Raw genomic sequence first — 25,967 nt, 5'->3', positions numbered from 1 at the left:
AAATCTCTACCTGATAAATGTTATAATTCTGATATTTTTCTCATAAATTTAACATCTTCCTGCAGGTTTTGGTCTAATTTTGATGTTTTCTCTCTAAATTCAGCATTTTTCTGCAGGTTTCAGGGCTCTCAGGGTGAATCTCTGCCTGATAAATGTGATAATTATGTTTTACCTCTAAACTTGATGTCTTCCTGCCAGTTTTGGTGTAATTTCTCAGTTTTTCCTCTAAATTTACCATCTTGCTGCAGGTTTCAGGGCTCTTGGGATGAATCTCTACCTGATAAAATTTGTTATTTTCATGTTTTTCCTCTAAACTTGATGTCTTTCTGCAGGTTTTGGTGTAATTTCTCAGTTTTTCCTCGAAATTTAGCATCTTTCTGCAGGTTTCAGGATGAATCTCTGCCTGATAAATGTTATAATTTTGATGTTTTCGAACCTTCTGAAAGGTGACAATCTTCCTGTTTTTACAGTTTCTTACTAGAGGAGGGCAGGTTTTGTGTTTTTTTTTTTTTACTTGGGGAGGGCAACTTTGGGAGTAGTTTTAATGAGAGCAGGTTTGGGGCTGGTTTTACTTTGAGGGCAGATTTCGGGGTAGTTTTACTCAGGGACGGCAGGTTTAAGGGCAGTTTTACTTGTTGAGGGCAGGTTTTGGGCTGTCTTTTACTTGGTGAGGATAGATTTGGGGCAGTTTTACTTGATGAGGACAAGCTTTGGGCTATTTTTTACTTGATGGGGGTAGATTTGGGGGCAGTTTTATTCGTTGAGGGCAGGTTTAGGGGCAGTTTCACTTGTTGAGGGCATTTTTTGGGCTTTTTTTACTTGGTGAGGGCAGGTTTGGGGGTAGTTTTACAAGAGGATATGAGGTTTTGGGCTACTTTTCACCCAGGGTGGTAGATTTGGGGACAGTTTTCCTTGGTGAGGAAAGGTTTTGGGCTGTCTTTTGCCCGGGGCCGGTAGATTTGGGGGTAATTTTTCTCATTGAGGGCAGGTTTGGGGGTAGTTTTTCTAGGTAAGTGTCAATTAGGAGTGAAATTTTGGCCCTTTTTTTTTCTTTTTTAATCCAGGGGAGGGCAGGTTTGAGGCAGTTTTACTTGGTAAGGGTAGATTTGGGGGCAGTTTTACCCAGGGAGAGCAGGTTTAAGGGTACTTTTACTCGAAAAGGGCAGGTTTTGGGGTAGTTTTACTTGGTAAGGCTAGTTTAGGGGGCAGTTTTACCTGGGGAGGACAGGTTTTGGGCTGTTTTTTTTTTTTACCAGCTCCATTAAGTTATGTGAACTTGTTTGTGTTCATCTCAAATTGTCATGGTAAGTTTTGAATATTGAACTCAAGTTTATAAGTTTTAGAAAATTAAAGTTAAAGTAATTAATTGTCTTAACTATTTGTAAGTTTTATCAGGACCTTCAGTGTTGATTTAACTTATTTCTGTAAGTTATACCTTGAAAAAAGAAACGGGGTGCTGGGTGGAGGGAGAGGAGGGTCCTGCAGAAGAAATACCGTAATTTTGGGATTAGTCAAAAATAAAACTGTAAAGCTATGATATCTAATAATTATCGTGCTCACCAGTTCTCTAAATTGGACAAACCATCGTATTTCAACCACAACTTAATTATTGACAAACAATATAGAAAACAGCGGCGGACTACTTCCAGCGGCGGAGGGACACCTTTTTCCCGCGAGCTGCAATCAGACGCAGTGACGCAGCAGAGTGCAACTGACCAGGGCGGAGGGATACGTCATTCTGCTGGGAGAAGAGACACGGCGAGGAGGTAAGTTATCTTCTGAAAGTGCATGTGAGTTTTTGTCAATAAAATTTAAAAACAATGTCATTTTCTTCTGTGATAAAATGGAGTAAAGTCAGCTCATTGACAGAGCTTTGCGAATATGACTACATTACCGTGTTTTTCTCTGTGCTAATCCATCCCGTTAGTCGAAGTTTGAAATGGCGCATTAGTAAATTACACCACTGTTGTCCATGGGGGACGTATTTTAGTTGACGGGCGTTCATTTAGGTTACAAATGCTTCCGACGTGACAGGAGCAATTAAAAAAAAAAACTTTTGAACTCAACATTTGCCTGCAAGGAACTGCTGGCTAACGTTACCCATTTGTTAGCTAGTTTGGACACAGTCACGGTAAAATAGTGCTGGATATATTCTGGTATGCCCGCGAAAGCTGAGTCACGTCACGCACCCCCTCCCCCCACCGAGAGTCAGGGCTCGCTTTTTAGCCGTCGGCGCCGTAAGTTTTAACTTATGAAATAACACGTTAATGAAGTCTAAAGACTTGGACGCTTATATTTACTGCATATAGTCAACGTATTTGTCGATGGTCCGAGTGTTTGAGGGGAGGCATTTGTGTTTGTACGGCGTATCGTAATGAAACGAGCTGAAATACCGTTAATTTCTTGCATTGACGCGCCGCTTTTTATCCACCGCCGCGCGCGCTCTCTATTCATCCTCTTGCTCGCGCTGTCACAACCGAGCTCCCTCTCGAGACCGCAGCTGCTCTGTGAATGAACATCGTTGTCAGGTTGCAGCACTGTCTGAATTGTGTGTGACTTGTCGAGTTTATTCTGCTTTTCCTAATGACCCTACAATCTACAGTTAATTTTATTTTTCATTCAATCTGGTGGTTATTAAATTGATAATTCCATAAAAGGTCAGAAAATAGTTGGTGAGTTTGTGCTGCTCCCGTCAGGCCGCAGGTACATCCTGCCAAGATGCAGGACAAATAGACTCAAGCATTTTTTTTGTCCCTGCTGCAATTGTCCTGCTAAACAAGTGACTGACTAATCTGTTCGTCCTATTTATTGTTGTCGTCTGTGCTTTATGTAACTGGTACTCCGCGATTGTTGTGACTCGTTCTGCTGACTGTAGAGTGATTTGCCCCACGGGGACAATAAAAGATTCCTTGATCCTTGAATAATATTGATAAAATTCTTAATCACAGCTTCATTAAGTGCATGGTGACACCCTCAAATTTGTCCCAAATAGATTATTTTCACTCACATTAAACAAAACATTGGAGCACTTTTTTTTTTTTTTTTTTTTTTTTATAATTTGGAAGCTTGTAAAAGGGAAATTTGGGGAAATTAATTTTCTTTGTTTTTATTGATTGAAATACTGGAATTTGTTTTCTATACGACTTATGTAATAATGTCAAATATTTGTTAGATCCAATCCCTGCATCTTTTAAAAAATGTACTAGATTTTTTGGTTCTTTGTAGAAATACTTAATAACGTAAATGCAGTTTCACATAGAAGGACCCAAAATATCTATTTCTCTCACTCTTAGTCACTCATGTGATATAAGATGATGCAGATAGGTTAAAAATTGATTCACATTATCCTTTTCAAAACATGCAGCTCAATTTAGTTTTTTTTCTCTTGCAGTTGTATAAAGCAGTCATTTCTTCAAGCAGGAGGTTGACCCTTCAAAGTGTTATGCAGTACCTTGATAAAGAGGTATGTATAGTGTGAATTTGTCAATGTGAACTTCCATCAGAACTCTAATATTGCATGAGCTCACTTTTGTCTAACTTTATGTAGGACACAAGTCAGAATAGGAGGACAGCTGCCCTTCTTGGTCTTCCACGTTTCTTCTCGGAGGATACTTCAGAGATCATCAGGATGTGTGATGTAAGAAAATATATTAACATGTTTATATAATAGTAATGATTGACGAGATTTATTGGTATTCATTTTAAACAGAAGCACACATTCCTTTTTTCCACAACATTGCAGAACCTTTTTCATTCAACGTTTACTACATCATTCAAAACTTACTGGCAATTCAAATGTTTTAAAATTAACTGATAGGCAGTTTTAAAAAGAGAATGTGTGATATGATGATATAGACTGCTGAACTTCATAAGTCAATCACAATAAATGCATAGCTGACTATGATGTGTATTTTAATGCAACCACAATTTTTTACCACTTTCAGACAGTTTTTATTAGGTCACCTGAGACGAAGTCAAAGACCTTAATTAATTACAAATTTCAAAGATCTTCGTAACATCCAGATATGGTAGAATCAAATACACTTTGTGGATGGAAGAGTCCAGGCCCCAGGGTTTCACATTTCCCCGTAGGGAGTGGGCAAAGTTTATCTAAAAATAGTAATCTTAACCTTGATGCCGTAGAAATTAAGGTCTCGATAAGTTTGTGAAGTTTGCATTCAATCCTCAAGTAATGAAGCCGCTTAAGTGGTGGCAAAACCTCTCTAAAAATTGAAAGAGCTCTGAATTAAAAACATTGGCTTAATCTATGATGGAGCTGAAAAAATCCGACCTACAAGCGGTGGGTGTTTGCTTCTGATATGACTGTAGCTGTATGAAAATCCCAAAGTCACAAACTTTGTTGAATCTAAATTGATTTAGTTAAGTGGTATACCATTCAAAACATGGATTCATATTTTTTTTCCATAAACAGCAAAACTGACTACATCAAAAATTCAGGTGACCGTCAAGGCCCATGTCCTCTTGTTTTTGTTTTGTTTAAGCTTTGCTCTCCATGCTTGTAGCCGGCTCCTCGGTACCTTTAAGGTAGGTAGTCCAGCGCTGCAACTCAAGGATAGGAACTAAAACTAAGTCTGAACGGGGTTGTGTGGGGATCTTTCTTGCATCAAAAGTATGTCAATAAAAGTGTTTATTTTGTGACTAACCAGCTCAGATTGCTATGATAAGTATCTGACAACATTATGGAGACAAATGCTTCCTTTTTATTTACGTGACGTCGCTTCTTGCCCTTGTTTACATCCTGTTATGTAGTCTGTCATTTGAAGCAGGGGAGTGTGTGTGGATCTACAGACACAGAAACCTGTAATTTGTTTCTGAAGTGATGGCTGAATATTTAGAAGATTTTGAACAGTTGGATGAGGTATTTGAACTTGGTGGCCTATATTATGTATTTGAACTGATGAGAAGCTGCAACAGAAGAAGAGAGGGACAGGGAGGGGGGCAACAGGCTGCATAGTTTCAGCCAGCCATGCTGTTGTGATACTCAGGAGTTTGTTTTGTTACTCATAGTGTTTTAAGTATTTGACAACATTATGGAGAGAATCCACAAATCAAATTCAAATACTACATCAAAGTATTCAGAATCGTCTAAATATTCAGCCATGTCTTCAGAAATAAACTATGAATTCCCCGTTCAAACTTACTTATGGTTTCAGGCAAAAATGAAACTCAGTGAATACAGCATGGATCTGCCTGATTTTGGTTCCAATCATTCAGTTTCACCCCAGGACAACCCTAAATACAGCCAAGGTTCAAAAATCCCAAAGTCTTCCTTGAAGGACAGACAGAAGTTCCATGGGTTCGACAGTTGTCACAATCAAGATGAGAATGTCAAGATCAAGATGAAGACGGGGGTCCTGCAGGAAGATCTGAAGTTCTGAACACCAGAACCCTCATCTTCATCTGAACACCAGAACCCTCGTCTTCATCTTCATTTACTTTGTACAAGTACCTTGTTTGATTCTATTTTTTACTTTTTTTTTGTGTTTTTATCTCTTTTTACTCCTATTTGCACTGCTGCTAATTGTCATGTTCTTCCAAACAAATTTCATTGTACTTCTGCACAATTACAACAAAGTCTCTTTATCTCTTTATCTTATCTGAACACCAGGACCCTCATCTTCATCTTGATCTGAACACCAGGACCCTCATCTTCATCTTAATACCAGGACCCTCATCTTCATCTGAACACCAGGACCCTCGTCTTCATCTGAATACCAGGACCCTCATCTTTATCTTCATCTGAACACCAGGACCCTCATCTTCATCTGAATACCAGGACCCTCATCTTCATCTGAACACCAGGACCTTCATCTTCATCTGAGCACCAGGACCCTCATCTCCATCTGAACACCATGACCCTCGTCTTCATCTTCATTTACTTTGCATATCTTACCTTGTTTGATTCTTTTAATTTTTATTTTAATTCTTTTTGAGTGTTTTTATCTCTTTTTACTCCTATTTGCACTGCTGCTAATTGTCGTGTTCTTCCAAACAAATTTCGTTGTTTTTCTGCACAATGACAACAAAGTCTCTTTATCTTTATCTCTTTATCTTATCTGAACACCAGGACCCTCATCTTCATCTTCATTTGAACACCAGGACCCTCATCTTCATCTGAATACCAGGACCCTCATCTTCATCTTTATCTGAACACCAGGACCCTCATCTTCATCTGAACACCAGGACCCTCATCTTCATCTGAATACCAGGACCCTCATCTTCATCTTTATCTTCATCTGAACACCAGGACCCTCATCTTCATCTGAGCACCAGGACCCTCATTTTCATCTGAGCACCAGGACCCCCATCTCCATCTGAACACCATGAACCTCATCTTCATCTTCATCTGAACACCAGGACCCTCATCTTCATCTTTATCTGAACACCAGGACCCTCATCTTCATCTGAAGACCAGGACTCTCATCTTCATCTGAAGACCAGGACCCTCATCTTCATCTGAATACCAGGACCTTCATCTTCACTTGAACACCAAGACTCTTGTCTTCATCTGAACACCAGGACTCTCGTCTTCATCTGAAGACCAGGACTCTCGTCTTCATCTTCATCTGAACACCAAGTACCTCGTCTTCATGTTCATCTCCATCTGAAGACCAGGATCCTCATCTTCATCTGAAGACCAGGACTCTCATCTTCATCTGAATACCAGGACCTTCATCTTTACTTGAACACGAAGACTCTTGTCTTCATCTTCATGTGAACACCAGGACTCTCGTCTTCATCTGAAGACCAGGACTCTCGTCTTCATCTTCATCTGAACACCAAGACCCTCGTCTTCATATTCATCTTCATCTGAAGTCCAGGATCCTCATCTTCATCTGAAGACCAGGACTCTCATCTTCATCTGAATACCAGGACCTTCATCTTCACTTGAACACCAAGACTCTTGTCTTCATCTTCATCTGAACACCAGGACTCTCGTCTTCATCTGAAGACCAGGACTCTCGTCTTCATCTTCATCTGAACACCAGGACCCTCGTCTTCATCTTCATCTGAATACCAGGACCTTCATCTTCACCTGAACACCAAGACTCTCGTCTTCATGTTCATCTTCATCTGAAGACCAGGATCTTCATCTTCATCTGAAGACCAGAATTCTCATCTTCATCTGAAGACCAGGACCCTCGTCTTCATCTGAATACCAGGACCTTCATCTTCACTTGAACACCAAGACTCTTGTCTTCATATGAACACCAGGACCCTCGTCTTCATCTGAAGACCAGGACTCTCGTCTTCATCTTCACCTGAACACCAGGACTCTCGTCTTGCTGTTCATCTTCATCTGAAGACCAGGATCCTCATCTTCATCTGAAGACCAGGACTCTCATCTTCATCTGAATACCAGGACCTTCATCTTCACTTGAACACCAAGGCTCTTGTCTTCATCTTCATCTGAATGCCAGGACCCTGGTCTTCATCTGAAGACCAGGACTCTTGTCTTCATCTTCACCTGAACACCAGGACTCTCGTCTTCCTGTTCATCTTCATCTGAAGACCAGGATCCTCATCTTCATCTGATGACCGGGATCTTCATCTTCATCTGAAGACCAGGACTCTCATCTTCATCTGAAGACCAGGACCCTCATCTTCATCTGAATACCAGGACCCTCATCTTCACTTGAACACCAAGACTCTTGTCTTCATCTTCATCTGAAGACCAGGACTCTCGTCTTCGTCTGAAGAGCAGGACTCTCGTCTTCATCTTCATCTGAACACCAAGTACCTCGTCTTCATGTTCATCTCCATCTGAAGACCAGGATCCTCATCTTCATCTGAAGACCAGGACTCTCATCTTCATCTGAATACCAGGACCTTCATCTTTACTTGAACACGAAGACTCTTGTCTTCATCTTCATGTGAACACCAGGACTCTCGTCTTCATCTGAAGACCAGGACTCTCGTCTTCATCTTCATCTGAACACCAAGACCCTCGTCTTCATATTCATCTTCATCTGAAGACCAGGATCCTCATCTTCATCTGAAGACCAGGACTCTCATCTTCATCTGAATACCAGGACCTTCATCTTCACTTGAACACCAAGACTCTTGTCTTCATCTTCATCTGAACACCAGGACTCTCGTCTTCATCTGAAGACCAGGACTCTCGTCTTCATCTTCATCTGAACACCAGGACCCTCGTCTTCATCTTCATCTGAATACCAGGACCTTCATCTTCACCTGAACACCAAGACTCTCGTCTTCATGTTCATCTTCATCTGAAGACCAGGATCTTCATCTTCATCTGAAGACCAGAATTCTCATCTTCATCTGAAGACCAGGACCCTCGTCTTCATCTGAATACCAGGACCTTCATCTTCACTTGAACACCAAGACTCTTGTCTTCATATGAACACCAGGACCCTCGTCTTCATCTGAAGACCAGGACTCTCGTCTTCATCTTCACCTGAACACCAGGACTCTCGTCTTGCTGTTCATCTTCATCTGAAGACCAGGATCCTCATCTTCATCTGAAGACCAGGACTCTCATCTTCATCTGAATACCAGGACCTTCATCTTCACTTGAACACCAAGGCTCTTGTCTTCATCTTCATCTGAATGCCAGGACCCTGGTCTTCATCTGAAGACCAGGACTCTTGTCTTCATCTTCACCTGAACACCAGGACTCTCGTCTTCCTGTTCATCTTCATCTGAAGACCAGGATCCTCATCTTCATCTGATGACCGGGATCTTCATCTTCATCTGAAGACCAGGACTCTCATCTTCATCTGAAGACCAGGACCCTCATCTTCATCTGAATACCAGTACCTTCATCTTTACTTGAACACGAAGACTCTTGTCTTCATCTTCATGTGAACACCAGGACTCTCGTCTTCATCTGAAGACCAGGACTCTCGTCTTCATCTTCATCTGAACACCAAGACCCTCGTCTTCATATTCATCTTCATCTGAAGACCAGGATCCTCATCTTCATCTGAAGACCAGGACTCTTGTCTTCATCTTCATCTGAAGACCAGGACTCTCGTCTTCATCTGAAGACCAGGACTCTTGTCTTCATCTTCATCTGAAGACCAGGACTCTTGTCTTCATCTTCATCTGAAGACCAGGACTCTCATCTTCATCTTCATCCAAAGACCAGGACCCTCGTCTTCATCTGAATACCAGGACCTTCATCTTCACTTGAACACCAAGACTCTTGTCTTCATCTTCATCTGAAGACCAGAACTCTCGTCTTCATCTGAAGACCAGGACTCTTGTCTTCATCTTCATCAGAACACCAGGACCCTCGTCTTCATGTTCATCTTCATCTGACGACCAGGACCCTCGTCTTCATCTGAAGACCAGGACTCTCGTCTTCATCTTCATCTGAACACCAGGACTCTCGTCTTCCTTTTCATCTTCATCTGAAGACCAGGATCCTCATCTTCATCTGAAGACCAGGACTCTCATCTTCATGTGAATACCAGGATCTTCATCTTCACTTGAACACCAAGACTTTTATCTTCATCTTCATCTGAAGACCAGGACTCTCGTCTTCATCTGAAGACCAGGACTCTTGTCTTCATCTTCATCTGAAGACCAGGCATCTCATCTTCATCTTCATTCAAAGACCAGGACCCTCGTCTTCATCTGAATACCAGGACCTTCATCTTCACTTGAACACCAAGACTCTTGTCTTCATCTTCATCTGAAGACCAGGACTCTCGTCTTCATCTGAAGACCAGGACTCTTGTCTTCATCTGAACACCAGGACCCTCGTCTTCATGTTCATCTTCATCTGAAGACTAGGATCTTCATTTTCATCTGAAGACCAGGACTCTCATCTTCATTTGAAGACCAGGACTCTCATCTTCATCGGAAGACCAGGACTCTCATTTTCATCTGAATACCAGGACACTCATCTTCATCTTCATCTGAAGACCAGGACTCTCATCTTCATCTGAATACCAGGACCTTCATCTTCACTTGAACACCAAGACTCTTTTCTTCATCTTCATCTTCATCTGAACACCAGGACTCTCGTCTTCATCTGAACACCAGGTCCCTCGTCTTCATCTGAATACCAGGACCTTCATCTTCACCTGAACACCAAGACTCTCGTCTTCATGTTCATCTTCATCTGAAGACCAGGATCTTCGTCTTCATGTGAACACCAGGACTCTCATCTTCATCTGAAGACCAGGACCCTCATCTTCACCTGAACACCAAGACTCTCGTCTTCATGTTCATCTTCATCTGAATACCACGACCTTCATCTTCACTTGAACACCAAGACTCTTGTCTTCATCTGAACAACAGGACTCTCGTCTTCATCTGAACAACAGGACTCTCGTCTCCATCTGAAGACCAGGACTCTCGTCTTCATCTTCACCTGAACACCAGCACTCTCGTCTTCCTGTTCATCTTCATCTGAAGACCAAGATCCTCATCTTCATCTGAAGACCAGGACTCTCATCTTCATCTGAATACCAGGACCTTCATCTTCACTTGAACACCAAGACTCTTATCTTCATCTGAACACCTGGACTCTCGTTTTCATCTGAAGACCAGGACTCTCGTCTTCATCTTCATCTGAATACCAGGACCTTCATCTTCACCTGAACACCAAGACTCTCGTCTTCATGTTCATCTTCATCTGAAGACCAGGATCTTCATCTTCATCTGAAGACCTGAACTCTCATCTTCATCTGAAGACCAGGACCCTCGTCTTCATCTGAATACCAGGACCTTCATCTTCACTTGAACACCAAGACTCTTTTTTTCGTCTTCATCTGAAGACCAGGACTCTCGTCTTCATCTGAAGACCAGGACTCTTGTCTTCATCTTCATCTGAACACCAGGACCCTCGTCTTCATCTTCATCTGAAGACCAGGACCTTCATCTTCACCTGAACACCAAGACTCTCGTCTTCATGTTCATCTTCATCTGAAGACCAGGATCTTCATCTGAAGACCAGGACTCTCGTCTTCATCTGAAGACCAGGACTCTTGTCTTCATCTTCATCTGAACACCAGGACCCTCGTCTTCATCTGAATACCAGGACCTTCATCTTCACTTGAACACCAAGACTCTTCTCTTCATCTTCATCTGAACACCAGGAGCCTCTTCTTCATCTGAATACCAGGACCTTCATCTTCACCTGAACACCAAGACTCTCGTCTTCATGTTCATCTTCATCTGAAGACCAGGACCCTCTTCTTCATCTGAATACCAGGACCTTCATCTTCACTTGAACACCAAGACTCTTGTCTTCATCTTCATCTGAACACCAGGACCCTCGTCTTCATCTGAAGACCAGGACTCTCGTCTTCATCTTCACCTGAACACCAGGACTCTCGTCTTCCTTTTCATCTTCATCTGAAGACCAAGATCCTCATCTTCATCTGAAGACCAGGATCTTCATCTGAAGACCAGGACTCTCATCTTCATCTGAATACCAGGACCTTCATCTTCACTTGAACACCAAGACTCTTGTCTTCATCTTCCCCTTCTGAACACCAGGACTCTCGTCTTCATCTGAAGACCCGGACTCTCGTCTTCATCTTCACCTGAACACCAGAACTCTCGTCTTCCTGTTCATCTTCATCTGAAGACCAGGATCCTCATCTTCATCTGAATACCAGGACCTTCATCTTCACTTGAACACCAAGACTCTCGTCTTCATGTTCATCTTCATCTGAAGACCAGGATCTTCATCTTCATCTGAAGACCTGAACTCTCATCTTCATCTGAAGACCAGGACCCTCGTCTTCATCTGAATACCAGGACCTTCATCTTCACTTGAGCACCAAGATTCTTGTCTTCATCTTCATCTGAAGACCAGGAGTCTCGTCTTCATCTGAAGACCATGACTCTTGTCTTGATCTTCATCTGAACACCAGGACCCTCGTCTTCATCTTCATCTGAATACCAGGACCTTCATCTTCACCTGAACACCAAGACTCTCGTCTTCATGTTCAACTTCATCTGAAGACCAGGATCTTCATCTGAAGACCAGGACTCTTATCTTCATCTGAAGACCAGGACTCTCGTCTTCATCTTCACCTGAACACCAGGACTCTCGTCTTCCTGTTCATCTTCATCTGAAGACCAAGATCCTCATCTTCATCTGAAGACCAGGATCTTCATCTGAAGACCAGGACTCTCATCTTCATCTGAATACCAGGACCTTCCTCTTCACTTGAACACCAAGACTCTTGTCTTCATCTTCATCTGAACACCAGGACTCTCGTCTTCATCTGAAGACCAGGACTCTCGTCTTCATCTTCATCTGAACACCAGGACCCTCGTCTTCATCTTCATCTGAATACCAGGACCTTCATCTTCACCTGAACACCAAGACTCTCGTCTTCATGTTCATCTTCATCTGAAGACCAGCATCTTCATCTTCATCCAAAGACCAGGACTCTCAGCTTCATCTGAAGACCAGGACCCTCGTCTTTATCTGAATACCAGGACCTTCATCTTCATTTGAACACCAAGACTCTTGTCTTCATCTTCATCTGAACACCAGGACTCTCGTCTTCATCTGAAGACCAGGACTCTCGTCTTCATCTTCATCTTCATCTGAACACCAGGACCCTCATCTTCATGTTCATCTTCATCTGAAGACCAGGATCTTCATCTTCATCTGAAGACCAGGACTCTCTTCTTCATCTGAAGACCAGGACTCTCATCTTCATCTTCGTCTTAAGACCAGGACTCTCATCTTCATCTGAAGACCAGGACCCTCGTCTTCATCTGAATGCCAGGACCTTCATCTTCACTTGAACACCAAGACTCTTGTCTTCATCTGAACACCAAGACCCTCGTCTTGATCAGAAGACCAGGACTCTCGTCTTCATCTTCATCTGAACACCAGGACCGTCGTCTTCATCTTCATCTGAATACCAGGACCTTCATCTTCATGTTCATCTGAACACCAGGACCCACATCTTCATCTGAATGCCAGGACCCTCGTTTTCATCTTAAGACCAGGATCCTCATCTTCATCTGAACACCAGGACCCTCGTCTTCATCTTCATCGGAATACCAGAACCCCCATCTTCATCTGAGCACCAGGACCCTCGTCTTCATCTGAATACCAGGACCCTCATCTTCATCTGAATACCAGGACCCTCAACTTCATCTTAAACTGAATAGCAGGATCCTCGTCTTCATCTGAATACCAGCACCCTCATCTTCATGTTCATCTGAATACCAGGACCCTCCTCTTCATCTTCATCTGAATACCAGGATCCTCATCTTCATCTTTTTACCAGGACCCTCGTCTTCATCTGAACACCAGGACCCTCGTCTTCATCTTCATCTTATTAGCAGGACCCTCAACTTCATCTAAATACCAGGACCCTCATCTTCATCTTATTACCAGGACCCTGGTCTTCATCTTCATCTTATTAGCAGGACCCTCAACCTCATCTGAATACCAGGACCCTCATCTTCATCTTCATCTGAACACGAGGACCTTCATCTTCATCTGAACACCAGGACCCTCATCTTCATCTGAACACCAGGACCCTCATCTTCATCTTTATCTGAATACCAGGACCCTCATCTTCATCTTCATCTAAATACCAGGACCCTCATCTTCATCTTCGTCTGAACACCAGGACCCTCATCTTCATCTTCATCTGAACACCAGGACCCTCATCTTCATCTGAATACCAGGACCCTCATCTTCGTCTGAATACCAGGATCCTCGTCTTCATCTGAACACCAGGACCACTCATTTTGATGTTCATCTGAATACCAGGACCCTCATCTTCATCTGAACACCATGACCCTCATCTTCATCTGAACACCAGGACCCTCATCTTCATCTGAATACCAGGACCCTCCTCTTCATCTGAATACCAGGATCCTCATCTTCATCTTATTACCAGGACCCTCGTCTTCATCTGAACACCAGGACCCTCGTCTTCATGTTATTAGCAGGACCCTCAACTTCATCTTAATACCAGGACCCTCATCTTCATCTCAACACCAGGACCCTCATCTTCATCTGAACACCAGGACCCTCATCTTTATCTTCATCTGAACACCAGGACCCTCATCTTCATCTTTTTCTGAACACCAGGACCCTCATCTTCATCTGAATACCAGGACCCTCCTCTTCATCTTCATCTGAATACCAGGATCCTCATCTTCATCTTATTTCCAGGACCCTCGTCTTCATCTGAACACCAGGACCCTCGTCTTCATCTTCATCTTATTAGCAGGACCCTCAACTTCATCTGAATACCAGGACCCTCATCTTCATCTTATTACCAGGACCCTCGTCTTCATCTTCATCTTATGAGCAGGACCCTCAACTTCATCTGAATACCAGGACCCTCATCTTCATCTGAACACCAGGACCCTCATCTTCATCTTTTTCTGAATACCAGGACCCTCATCTTCATCTTCATCTGAATACCAGGACCCTCATCTTCATCTTCGTCTGAACACCAGGACCCTCATCTTCATCTGAATACCAGGACCCTCATCTTCATCTGAACACCAGGACCCTCATCTTCATCTTTATCTGAATACCAGGACCTCATCTTCATCTGAACACCAGGACCTTCATCTTCATCTGAATACCAGGACCCTCAACTTCATCTTCATCTGTACACCAGGACCCTCGTCTTCATCTTCATCTCACAGGCCAATAGGAGTGCAGTTTTTAGGCAGTTTTCCTTGGTAAGGGTAGATTGGGGGGCAGTCTTACCCAGGGAGAGCAAGTTACAGGATATTTTTACGAGAAGAGGGGAGGTTTGGGGGTAGTTTTCCTTCATAAGGGTAGTTTAGGGGGCAGTTTTACCTGGGTAGGACAGGGCCTGGATGGTGAATTAACCTCATAAATGTATTAATTTTAATGATTTTCTCATAAATATGACTTCTTCCTGCAGGTTTCAGGGCTCTCAGGGTGAATCTCTGCCTGATGAATGTTACAATTCTGATGTTTTTCCTCTAAACTTGATGTCTTCCTGCAGGTTTTGGTTTAATTTCTCATATTTTCCTCTAAATTTAACTTCTTCCTGCAGGTTTCAGGGCCCTCAGGATGAATCTCTACCTGATAAATGTTATAATTCTGATATTTTATAAATTTAGCGTCTTTCTGCAAGTTTCAGGATGAATCTCTACCTGATAAATGTTATAATTTTGATATTTTTCTGACAAATTTAACGTCTTTCTGCAGGTTTTAGGGCTCTCGGAAAGAATCTCTACCTGATAAATATTATAATTTTGATGTTTTCTTCTAAATTTAGCATCTTCCTGCATATTTCAGGGCTCTCGGGATGAATCTCTGCCTGATAAATGTTATAATTCTGAAATTTTTCAGATAAATTTAATGTCTTCCTGCAGGTTTTGGTGTAATTTGTCAGTTTTTCCTCAAAATTTAATGTCTTCCTGCAGGTTTCAGGGCTCTCAGGATGAATCTCTACCAGATAAATGTCATAATTCTGATGTTTTCCTCTAAATTTTGCATCTTCCTTCAGGTTTTGGTGTAATTTCTCAGTTTTTCCTCAAAATTTAATGTCTTCCTGCAGGTTTCAGGGCTCTCAGGGTGAATCTCTACCAGATAAATGTCATAATTCTGATGTTTTCCTCTAAATTTAGCATCTTCCTTCAGGTTTTGGTGTAATTTCTCAGTTTTTCCTCAAAATTTAATGTCTTCTTGCAAGTTTCAGGGCTCTCAGGCTGAATCTCTACCAGATAAATGTTATAATTCTGATGTTTTTCCTCTAAATTTAGAATCTTCCTCCAGGTTTCAGGGCTCTCAGGAAGAATCTCTACCTGATAAATGTCATAATTCTGATGTTTTTCCTCTGAACTTGATATCTTCCTGCAGGTTTTGGTGTAATTTCTCAATTTTTCCTCTAAATTTAGCATCTTCCTGCAGTTTTCAGGGCTCTCAGGATGAATCTCTACCTGATAAAAGTTATTTTGATGTTTTCCTCTAAATTTAGCATCTTTCTGCAGGTTTCAGGGCTCTTAGGGTGAATTTCTACCTGATAAATGTTATAATTCTGATGTTTTTCCTCTAAATTTAGGATCTTCCTGCAGGTTTTGGTGTAATTTCTCAGTTTTTTCTCTAAATTTAGCATCTTCTTGCTGGTTTCAGGATGAATCTCTACCTGATAAATGTTATTTCGATGTTTTTCCTCTAAATTTAGGATCTTCCTGCAGGTTTCAGGATGAATCTCTACCTGATAAATGTTATAATTCTGATGTTTTTACTCTAAATTTAACGTCCTCCTGCAGGTTTCAGGGCTCTCGGGATGAATCTCTACTTGATAAATGTTATAATTCTGATGTTTTTCCTTTAAATTTGGCATCTTCCTGCAGGTTTCAGGGCTCTCGGGGTGAATGTCTACCTTATAAAAGTTATTTTGATGTTTTTCCCCGAAACTTGATGTCTTTCTGCAGGCTTTGGTGCAATTCTGATGTTTTTCCTCTAAATTTAACATCTTCCTGCAGGTTTCAGGGCTCTCAGGATGAATCTCTACCTAATAAATGTTACAATTCTGATGTTTTCCTCTAAATTTAGCATCTTTCTGCAGGTTTCAGGGCTCTCAGGATGAATCTCTACCTGATAAATGCTATAATTCTGATGTTTTTCCTCTAAATTTAGCATCTTTCTGCAGCTTTCAGGGCTCTCAGGATGAATCTCTACCTAATAAAAGTTGTTATTTTGATGTTTTTACTCTAAACTTGATGTCTTTCTACAGGTTTTGGTGTAATTTCTGAATTTTTCCTTTAAGTTTCGCATCTTACTGCAGGTTTCAGGGCTCTCGGGATGAATCTCTACCTGATAAATGTTATAATTCTGATGTTTTTACTCTAAATTTAACGTCCTCCTGCAGGTTTCAGGGCTCTCGGGATGAATCTCTACCTGATAAATGTTATAATTCTGATGTTTTTCCTCTAAATTTAACGTCTTCCTGCAGGTTTCAGGGCTCTCAGGATGAATCTCTACCTGATAAATGTTATAATTCTGATGTTTTTCCTCTTAATTTAGCATCTTTCTGCTGGTTTCAGGGCTCTTGGGATGAATCTCTACCTTATGAAAGTTGTTATTTTCATGTTTTTCCTCTAAATTTAGCATCTTCCGGCAGGTTTCAGGATCAATCTGTACCTGATAAATGTTATAATTCTGATGTTTTCCTCTAAATTTAGCATCTTCTTGCAGGTTTCAGGGCTCTCAGGATGAATCTCTACCTGATAAATGTTATATTTCTGATATTTTTCTTAGAAATTTAACGTCTTTCTTCAGGTTTCAGGGCTCTCAGGATGAATCTCTACCTGATAAAAGTTATTTTGATGTTTTTCCTGTAAATTTAGCATCTTCCTGCAGGTTTCAGGATCAATCTGTACCTGATAAATGTTATAATTCTGATGTTTTTCCTCTAAATTTAGCATCTTCCTCCAGGTTTCAGGGCTCTCAGGGTGAATCTCTACCCGATAAATGTTATAATTCTGATGTTTTCCTCCAAATTTAGCATCTTCCTGCAGGTTTCAGGGCTCTCAGGGTGAATCTCTACCCGATACATGTTATAATTCTGATGTTTTTCCTCTAAATTTAGCATCTTTCTGCAGGTTTCAGGGCTCTCGGGATGAATCTCTACCTGATAAAAGTTGTTATTTTGATGTTTTTACTCTAAACTTGATGTCTTCCTGCAGGTTTTGGTGTAATTTCTCAATTTTTCATCTAAATTTAGCATCTTCCTGCAGTTTTCAGGATGAATCTCTACCTGATAAATGTTATAATTCTGATGTTTTTCCTCTAAATTTAGCATCTTCCTGCAGGTTTTGGTGAAATTTCTCAGTTTTTCCTCAAAATTTAATGTCTTCCTGCATGTTTCAGGGCTCTCAGAGTGAATCTCTACCAGATAAATATTATAATTCTGATGTTTTCCTCTAAATTTAGCATCTTTCTGCAGGTTTCAGGGCTCTCAGGATGAATCTCTGCCTGATAAATGTCATAATTCTGATGTTTTTCCTCTAAACTTGATGTCTTCCTGCAGGATTTGGTGTAATTTCTCAATTTTTCCTCTAAATTTAGCATCTTTCTGCAGGTTTCAGGGCTCTCAGGATGAATCTCTACCTAATAAAAGTTATTTTAAGTTTTTACTCTAAACTTGATGTCTTCCTGCAGGTTTTGGTGTAATTTCTCAATTTTTCCTCTAAATTTAGCATCTTCCTGCAGGTTTCAGGGCTCTCGGGATGAATCTCTACCTGATAAAAGTTGTTATTTTGATGTTTTTCCTCTAAATTTAGCATCTTCCTGCAGATTTCAGGGCTCTTAGGGTGAATTTCTACCTGATAAATGCTATAATTCTAATGTTTTCCTCTAAATTTCACGTCTTTCTGCAGGTTTCAGGGCTCTCAGGATTAATCTCTTCCGGGTAAATGTTATAATTCTGATGTTTTTCCTCTAAATTTAGCATCTTCCTGCAGGTTTTGGTGTAATTTCTCAGTTTTTCCTCAAAATTTAATGTCTTCCTGCAGGTTTCAGGGCTCTCAGGATGAATCTCTACCTGATAAATGTTATAATTCTGATGTTTTTCCTCTAAATTTAGCGTCTTCCTCCAGGTTTCAGGGCTCTCGGGGTGAATCTGTACCTGATAAAAGTTATTTTGATGTTTTTCCTCTAAATTTCACATCTTCCTGCAGGTTTCAGGTTTCTTAGGGTGAATTTCTACCTGATAAAAGTTGTTATTTTGATGTTTTCCTCCAAATTTAGCATCTTCCTGCAGGTTTCAGGGCTCTTGGGATGAATCTTTACCTTATTAAAGTTGTTATTTTCATGTTTTTCCTCTAAATTTAGCATCTTCCTGCAGGTTTCAGGGCTCTCAGGGTGAATCTCTACCAGATAAATGTCATAATTCTCATGTTTTTCCTCTAAACTTGATGTCTTCCTGCAGGTTTTGGTGTAATTTCTCAATTTTTCATCTAAATTTAGCATCTTCCTGCAGTTTTCAGGGCTCTCGGGATGAATCTCTACCTGATAAAAGTTATTTTGATGTTTTTCCTCTAAATTTAGCATCTTCCTGCAGATTTCAGGGCTCTTAGGGTGAATTTCTACCTGATAAATGCTATAATTCTAATGTTTTCCTCTAAATTTCACGTCTTTCTGCAGGTTTCAGGGCTCTCAGGATTAATCTCTTCTGGATAAATGTTATAATTCTGATGTTTTTCCTCTAAAGTTAGCATCTTCCTGCAGGTTTTGGTGTAATTTCTCAGTTTTTCCTCAAAATTTAATGTCTTCCTGCAGGTTTCAGGGCTCTCAGAGTGAATCTCTACCAGATAAATGTTATAATTCTGATGTTTTTCCTCTAAACTTGATGTCTTACTGCAGGTTTTGGTGTAATTTCTCAATTTTTCCTCTTAATTTAGCATCTTTCTGCAGGTTTCGGGGCTCTCGGGATGAATCTCTACCTGATAAAAGATGCTATTTTGATGTTTTTCCTCTAAATTTCGCATCTTCCTGCAGGTTTCAGGGCTCTCAGGATGAATCTCTACCTAATAAATGTCATAATTGTCATGTTTTTCCTCTAAACTTGATGTCTTCCTGCAGGTTTTGGTGTAATTTCTCAATTTTTCATCTAAATTTAGCATCTTCCTGCAGTTTTCAGGGCTCTCGGGATGAATCTCTACCTGATAAAAGTTGTTATTTTGATGTTTTTCCTCTAAATTTAGCATCTTCCTCCAGGTTTCAGGGCTCTTAGGGTGAATTTCTACCTGATAAATGCTATAATTCTAATGTTTTCCACTAAATTTCAGGTCTTCCTGCAGGTTTCAGGGCTCTCAGGATTAATCTCTTCCGGGTAAATGTTATAATTCTGATGTTTTTCCTCTAAATTTAGCATCTTCCTCCAGGTTTCAGGGCTCTCAGGGTGAATCTGTACCTGATAAAAGTTATTTTGATGTTTTCCTCTAAATTTAGCATCTTCCTGCAGGTTTCAGGGCTCTTGGGATGAATTTCTACCTGATAAAAGTTGCTATTTTGATGTTTTTCCTCTATATTTAGCATCTTCCTGCAGGTTTCAGGGCTCTCAGGATGAATCTCTATCTGATAAAAGTTGTTATTTTGATGTTTTTCCTGCAAATTTAGCATCTTCCTGCAGATTTCAGGATGAATCTCTACCTGATAAATGTTATAATTCTTAAGTTTTTCCTCTAAATTTAACATCTTCCGTCAGGTTTTGGTGTAATTTCTCAGTTTTTCCTCTAAATTTATCATCTTTCTGCAGGTTTCAGGATGAATCTTTACCTTATAAAAGTTATTTTAATGTTTTTCCTCTTAATTTAATGTCTTCCTGCAGGTTTCAGGGCTCTCAGGGTGAATCTCCACCTGATAAATGTCGTAATTCTGATGTTTTTCCTCTAAATTTAGCATCTTCCTGCAGGTTTTGGTGTAATTTCTCAGTTTTTCCTCTAAATTTATCATCTTTCTGCAGGTTTCAGGGCTCTCAGGATGAATCTCTGCCCGATAAATATAATAATTCTCATGTTTTTCCTCTAAATTTAGGATCTTCCTGCAGGTTTTGGTTTAATTTATGTTTTTCATCTAAATTTAACGTCTTCCTGCAGGTTTCAGGGCTCTCAGGATGAATCTCTGCCTGATAAATGTTACAATTCTGATGTTTTCCTCTCAATTTAGCATCTTTCTGCAGGTTTCAGGGCTCTCAGGGTGAATCTCTACCTGATAAATGTCATAATTGTCATGTTTTTCCTCTAAACTTGATGTCTTCCTGCAGGTTTTGGTGTAATTTCTCAATTTTTCATCTAAATTTAGCATCTTCCTGCAGTTTTCAGGGCTCTCGGGATGAATCTCTACCTGATAAAAGTTGTTATTTTGATGTTTTTCCTCTAAATTTAGCATCTTCCTCCAGGTTTCAGGGCTCTTAGGGTGAATTTCTACCTGATAAATGCTATAATTCTAATGTTTTCCACTAAATTTCAGGTCTTCCTGCAGGTTTCAGGGCTCTCAGGATTAATCTCTTCCGGGTAAATGTTATAATTCTGATGTTTTTCCTCTAAATTTAGCATCTTCCTCCAGGTTTCAGGGCTCTCAGGGTGAATCTGTACCTGATAAAAGTTATTTTGATGTTTTCCTCTAAATTTAGCATCTTCCTGCAGGTTTCAGGGCTCTTGGGATGAATTTCTACCTGATAAAAGTTGCTATTTTGATGTTTTTCCTCTATATTTAGCATCTTCCTGCAGGTTTCAGGGCTCTCAGGATGAATCTCTATCTGATAAAAGTTGTTATTTTGATGTTTTTCCTGCAAATTTAGCATCTTCCTGCAGATTTCAGGATGAATCTCTACCTGATAAATGTTATAATTCTTAAGTTTTTCCTCTAAATTTAACATCTTCCGTCAGGTTTTGGTGTAATTTCTCAGTTTTTCCTCTAAATTTATCATCTTTCTGCAGGTTTCAGGATGAATCTTTACCTTATAAAAGTTATTTTAATGTTTTTCCTCTTAATTTAATGTCTTCCTGCAGGTTTCAGGGCTCTCAGGGTGAATCTCCACCTGATAAATGTCGTAATTCTGATGTTTTTCCTCTAAATTTAGCATCTTCCTGCAGGTTTTGGTGTAATTTCTCAGTTTTTCCTCTAAATTTATCATCTTTCTGCAGGTTTCAGGGCTCTCAGGATGAATCTCTGCCCGATAAATATAATAATTCTCATGTTTTTCCTCTAAATTTAGGATCTTCCTGCAGGTTTTGGTTTAATTTCTGTTTTTCCTCTAAATTTAACGTCTTCCTGCAGGTTTCAGGGCTCTCAGGATGAATCTCTGCCTGATAAATGTTATAATTCTGATGTTTTTCCTCTAAATTTAGCATCTTTCTGCAGGTTTTGGTGTAATTTCTCAGTTTTTCCTCTAAATTTATCATCTTTCTGCAGGTTTCAGGGTGAATCTCTGCCTGATAAACGTTGTTATTTTGATGTTTTTCTTGTAAACTTGATGTCTTCCTGTTGGTTTTTGTGTAATTTCTCAAGTTTTCCTCTATATTTAGCATCTTCCTGCAGGTTTCAGGGCTCTCAGGGTGAATCTCTGCCTCGTTGATGTTATAATTCTGATATTTTACTCATAAATTTGACATCTTCCTGCAGGTTTTGGTCTAATTTTGATGTTTTCTCTCTAAATTTAGTGTCTTTCTGCAGGTTTCAGGGCTCTCGGGATGAATCTGCCTTATAAATGTTACAATTCAGATTTTTTTCCTCAAAATTTAGCATCTTCCTGCAGGTTTCAGGGCTCTCGGGATGAATCTCTACCTGATAAAAGTTGTTATTTTGATGTTTTTCATCTAAATTTAGCATCTTCCTGCAGATTTCAGGGCTCTTGGGGTGAATTTCTACCTGATAAATGCTATAATTCTAATGTTTTCCTCTAAATTTCACGTCTTTCTGCAGGTTTCAGGGCTCTCAGGAATAATCTCTTCCGGGTAAATGTTATAATTCTGATGTTTTTCCTCTAAATTTAGCAACTTCCTGCAGGTTTTGGTGTAATTTCTCAGTTTTTCCTCAAAATTTAATGTCTTCCTGCAGGTTTCAGGGCTCTTCAGATGAATCTCTACCTGATAAAAGTTGTTATTTTGATGTTTTCCTCTAAATTTAGCATCTTCCTGCAGGTTTCAGGGCTCTTGGGATGAATCTCTACCTTATGAAAGTTGTTATTTTCATGTTTTTCCTCTAAATTTAGCATCTTTCTGCAGGTTTCAGGGCTCTCAGGATGAATCTCTACCTGATAAATGTTATAATTCTGATGTTTTTTCTCTAAATTTAGCATCTTCCTCCAGGTTTCAGGGCTCTCGGGGTGAATCTGTACCTGATAAAAGTTATTTTGATGTTTTTCCTCTAAATTTCGCATCTTCCTGCAGGTTTCAGGGTTCTTAGGGTGAATTTCTACCTGATAAAAGTTGTTGTTTTGATGTTTTCCTCTATATTTAGCATCTTCCTGCAGGTTTCAGGGCTCTCGGGATGAATCTCTGCCTGATAAATGTTATAATTCTGATGTTTTTCCTCTAAATTTAGCATCTTCCTCCAGGTTTCAGGGGTCTCAGGGTGAATGTCTGCCTGATAAATGTTATAGTTTTGATGTTTTCCTCTAAATATAGCAACTTCCTGCAGGTTTCAGGGCTCTCAGGGTGAATCTCTGCCTCGTTGATGTTATAATTCTGATATTTTACTCATAAATTTGACATCTTCCTGCAGGTTTTGGTCTAATTTTGATGTTTTCTCTCTAAATTTAGTGTCTTTCTGCAGCTTTCAGGGCTCTCAGGGTGAATCTCTACCTGATAAATGTTATAATTCTGATATTTTTCTGATAAATTTAACGTCTTTCTACAGGTTTCAAATCTCTCAGGGTGAATTTCTGCCTGATAAATGTTATAATTCTGAAGTTTTTCCTCTAAACTTGATGTCTTCCTGCAGGTTTTGGTGTAATTTCTCAGTTTTTCCTCTAAATTTAACGTCTTTCTGCAGGTTTTGGTGTAATTTCTCAGTTTTTCCTCTACATTTAATGTCTTTCTTCAGGTTTCAGGGCTCTTGGGATGAATCTCTGCCCAATAAATGTTAAAATTCTTATGTTTTTCCTCTAAATTTAGCATCTTTCTGCAGGTTTCAAATCTCTCAGGGTGAATCTCAACCTGATAAATATTATAATTCTGATATTTTTCCCAAAATTTAACATCTTTCTGCAGGTTTCAGGGCTCGGGATGAATCTGCCTGATAAATGTTACAATTCTGATGTTTTCCTCTAAATTCATCATCTTTCTGCAGGTTTTTGTGTAATTTCTCAATTTTTCCTCTAAATGTAGCATCTTCCTGCAGGTTTCAGGGCTCTCAGGATGAATCTCTACCTGATAAAAGTAGTTATTTTGATGTTTTTCCTCTAAATTTAACGTCTTCCTGCAGGTTTCAGGGCTCTTGGTACTAATCTCTGCCCGATAAATGTCATAATTCTGATGATTTTCCTCTAAATTTAGTATCTTTCTCCATGTTTTGGTGTAATTTCTCAGTTTTTCCTCTAAATTTATCATCTTTCTGCAGGTTTCAGGATTAATCTCTACCTGATAAATGTTCTAATTCTGATGTTTTTCCTCTAAATTTAGCATCTTTCTGCAGGTTTCAGGATTAATCTCTACCTGATAAATGTTCTAATTCTGATGTTTTTCCTCTAAATTTAGCATCTTCCTGCAGGTTTCAGGGCTCTCGGGATGAATCTCTACCTGATAAATATTATAATTCTGATGTTCTCTAAATTTAACGTCTTCCTGCAGGTTTCAGGGCTCTCAGGATGAATCTCTACCTGATAAATGTTATAATTGTGATGTTTTTCCTCTAAATTTAGCATCTTCCTGCAGGTTTTGGTGTAATTTCTCAATTTTTCCTCTAAATTTAGCATCTTTCTGCAGGTTTCAGGGCTCTCGGGATGAATCTCTACCTGATAAAAGTAGTTATTTTGATGTTTTCCTCTAAATTTAGCATCTTTCTGCAGGTTTCAGGGCTCTCGGGATGAATCTCTACCTGATTAATGTTATAATTCTGATATTTTTCTCATAAATTTAACATCTTCCTGCAGGTTTTGTTCTAATTTTGATGTTTTCTCTCTAAATTTAGCATCTTTCTGCAGGTTTCAGGGTGAATCTCTGCCTGATAAATGTCATAATTATGTTTTTCCTCTAAACTTGATGTCTTCCTGCAGGTTTTGATGTAATTTCTCAGTTTTTCCTCTAAATTTAGCATCTTTCTGCAGGTTTCAGGATGAATCTCTGACTGATAAATGTTATAATTTTGATGTTTTCGACCCTTCTGAAAGGTGAAAATCTTCCTGTTTTCACAGTTTCTTACTTAAGGAGGGCAGGTTTTGTTTTTGTTTTTTTTTTTACTTGGGGAGGGCAACTTTGGGAGTAGTTTTAATGAGAGCATGTTGGGGGCTGGTTTTACTTTGAGGGCAGATTTCGGGGTAGTTTTACTCAGGGACGGCAGGTTTAAGGGCAGTTTTACTTGTTGAGGGCAGGTTTTGGGCTGTCTTTTACTTGGTGAGGATAGATTTGGGGCAGTTTTACTTGATGAGGACAAGCTTTGGGCTATTTTTTACTTGATGGGGGTAGATTCGGGGGCAGTTTTATTCGTTGAGGGCAGGTTTAGGGGCAGTTTCACTTGTTGAGGGCATTTTTTGGGCTTTTTTTACTTGGTGAGGGCAGGTTTGCGGGTAGTTTTACAAGAGGATATGAGGTTTTGGGCTACTTTTCACCCAGGGTGGTAGATTTGGGGACAGTTTTCCTTGGTGAGGAAAGGTTTTGGGCTGTCTTTTGCCCGGGGCCGGTAGATTTGGGGGTAATTTTTCTCATTGAGGGCAGGTTTGGGGGTAGTTTTTCTAGGTAAGTGTCAATTAGGAGTGAAATTTTGGCCCTTTTTTTTTTTTTTTTTTTTTAATCCAGGGGAGGGCAGGTTTGAGGCAGTTTTACTTGGTAAGGGTAGATTTGGGGGCAGTTTTACCCAGGGAGAGCAGGTTTAAGGGTACTTTTACTCGAAAAGGGCAGGTTTTGGGGTAGTTTTACTTGGTAAGGCTAGTTTAGGGGGCAGTTTTACCCAGGGAGAGCAGGTTTTGGGCTGTTTTTTTACCAGCTCCATTAAGTTATGTGAACTTGTTTGTGTTCTTTATCTCAAATTGTCATGGTAAGTTTTGAATGTTGAACTCAAGTTTATAAGTTTTAGAAAATTAAAGTTAAAGTAATTAATTGTCTTAACTATTTGTAAGTTTTATCAGGACCTTCAGTGTTGATTTAACTTATTTCTGTAAGTTATACCTTGAAAAAAGAAACGGGGTGCTGGGTGGAGGGAGAGGAGGGTCCTGCAGAAGAAATACCATAATTTTGGGATTAGTCAAAAATAAAACTGTAAAGCTATGATATCTAATAATTATCGTGCTCACCAGTTCTCTAAATTGGACAAACCATCGTATTTCAAC

The sequence above is a fragment of the Amphiprion ocellaris genome, chromosome 5, assembly GCF_022539595.1.
Source record: "Amphiprion ocellaris isolate individual 3 ecotype Okinawa chromosome 5, ASM2253959v1, whole genome shotgun sequence".
Taxonomy (NCBI): Eukaryota; Metazoa; Chordata; class Actinopteri; family Pomacentridae; genus Amphiprion; species Amphiprion ocellaris.
This window is presented reverse-complemented; position numbering follows the sequence as displayed.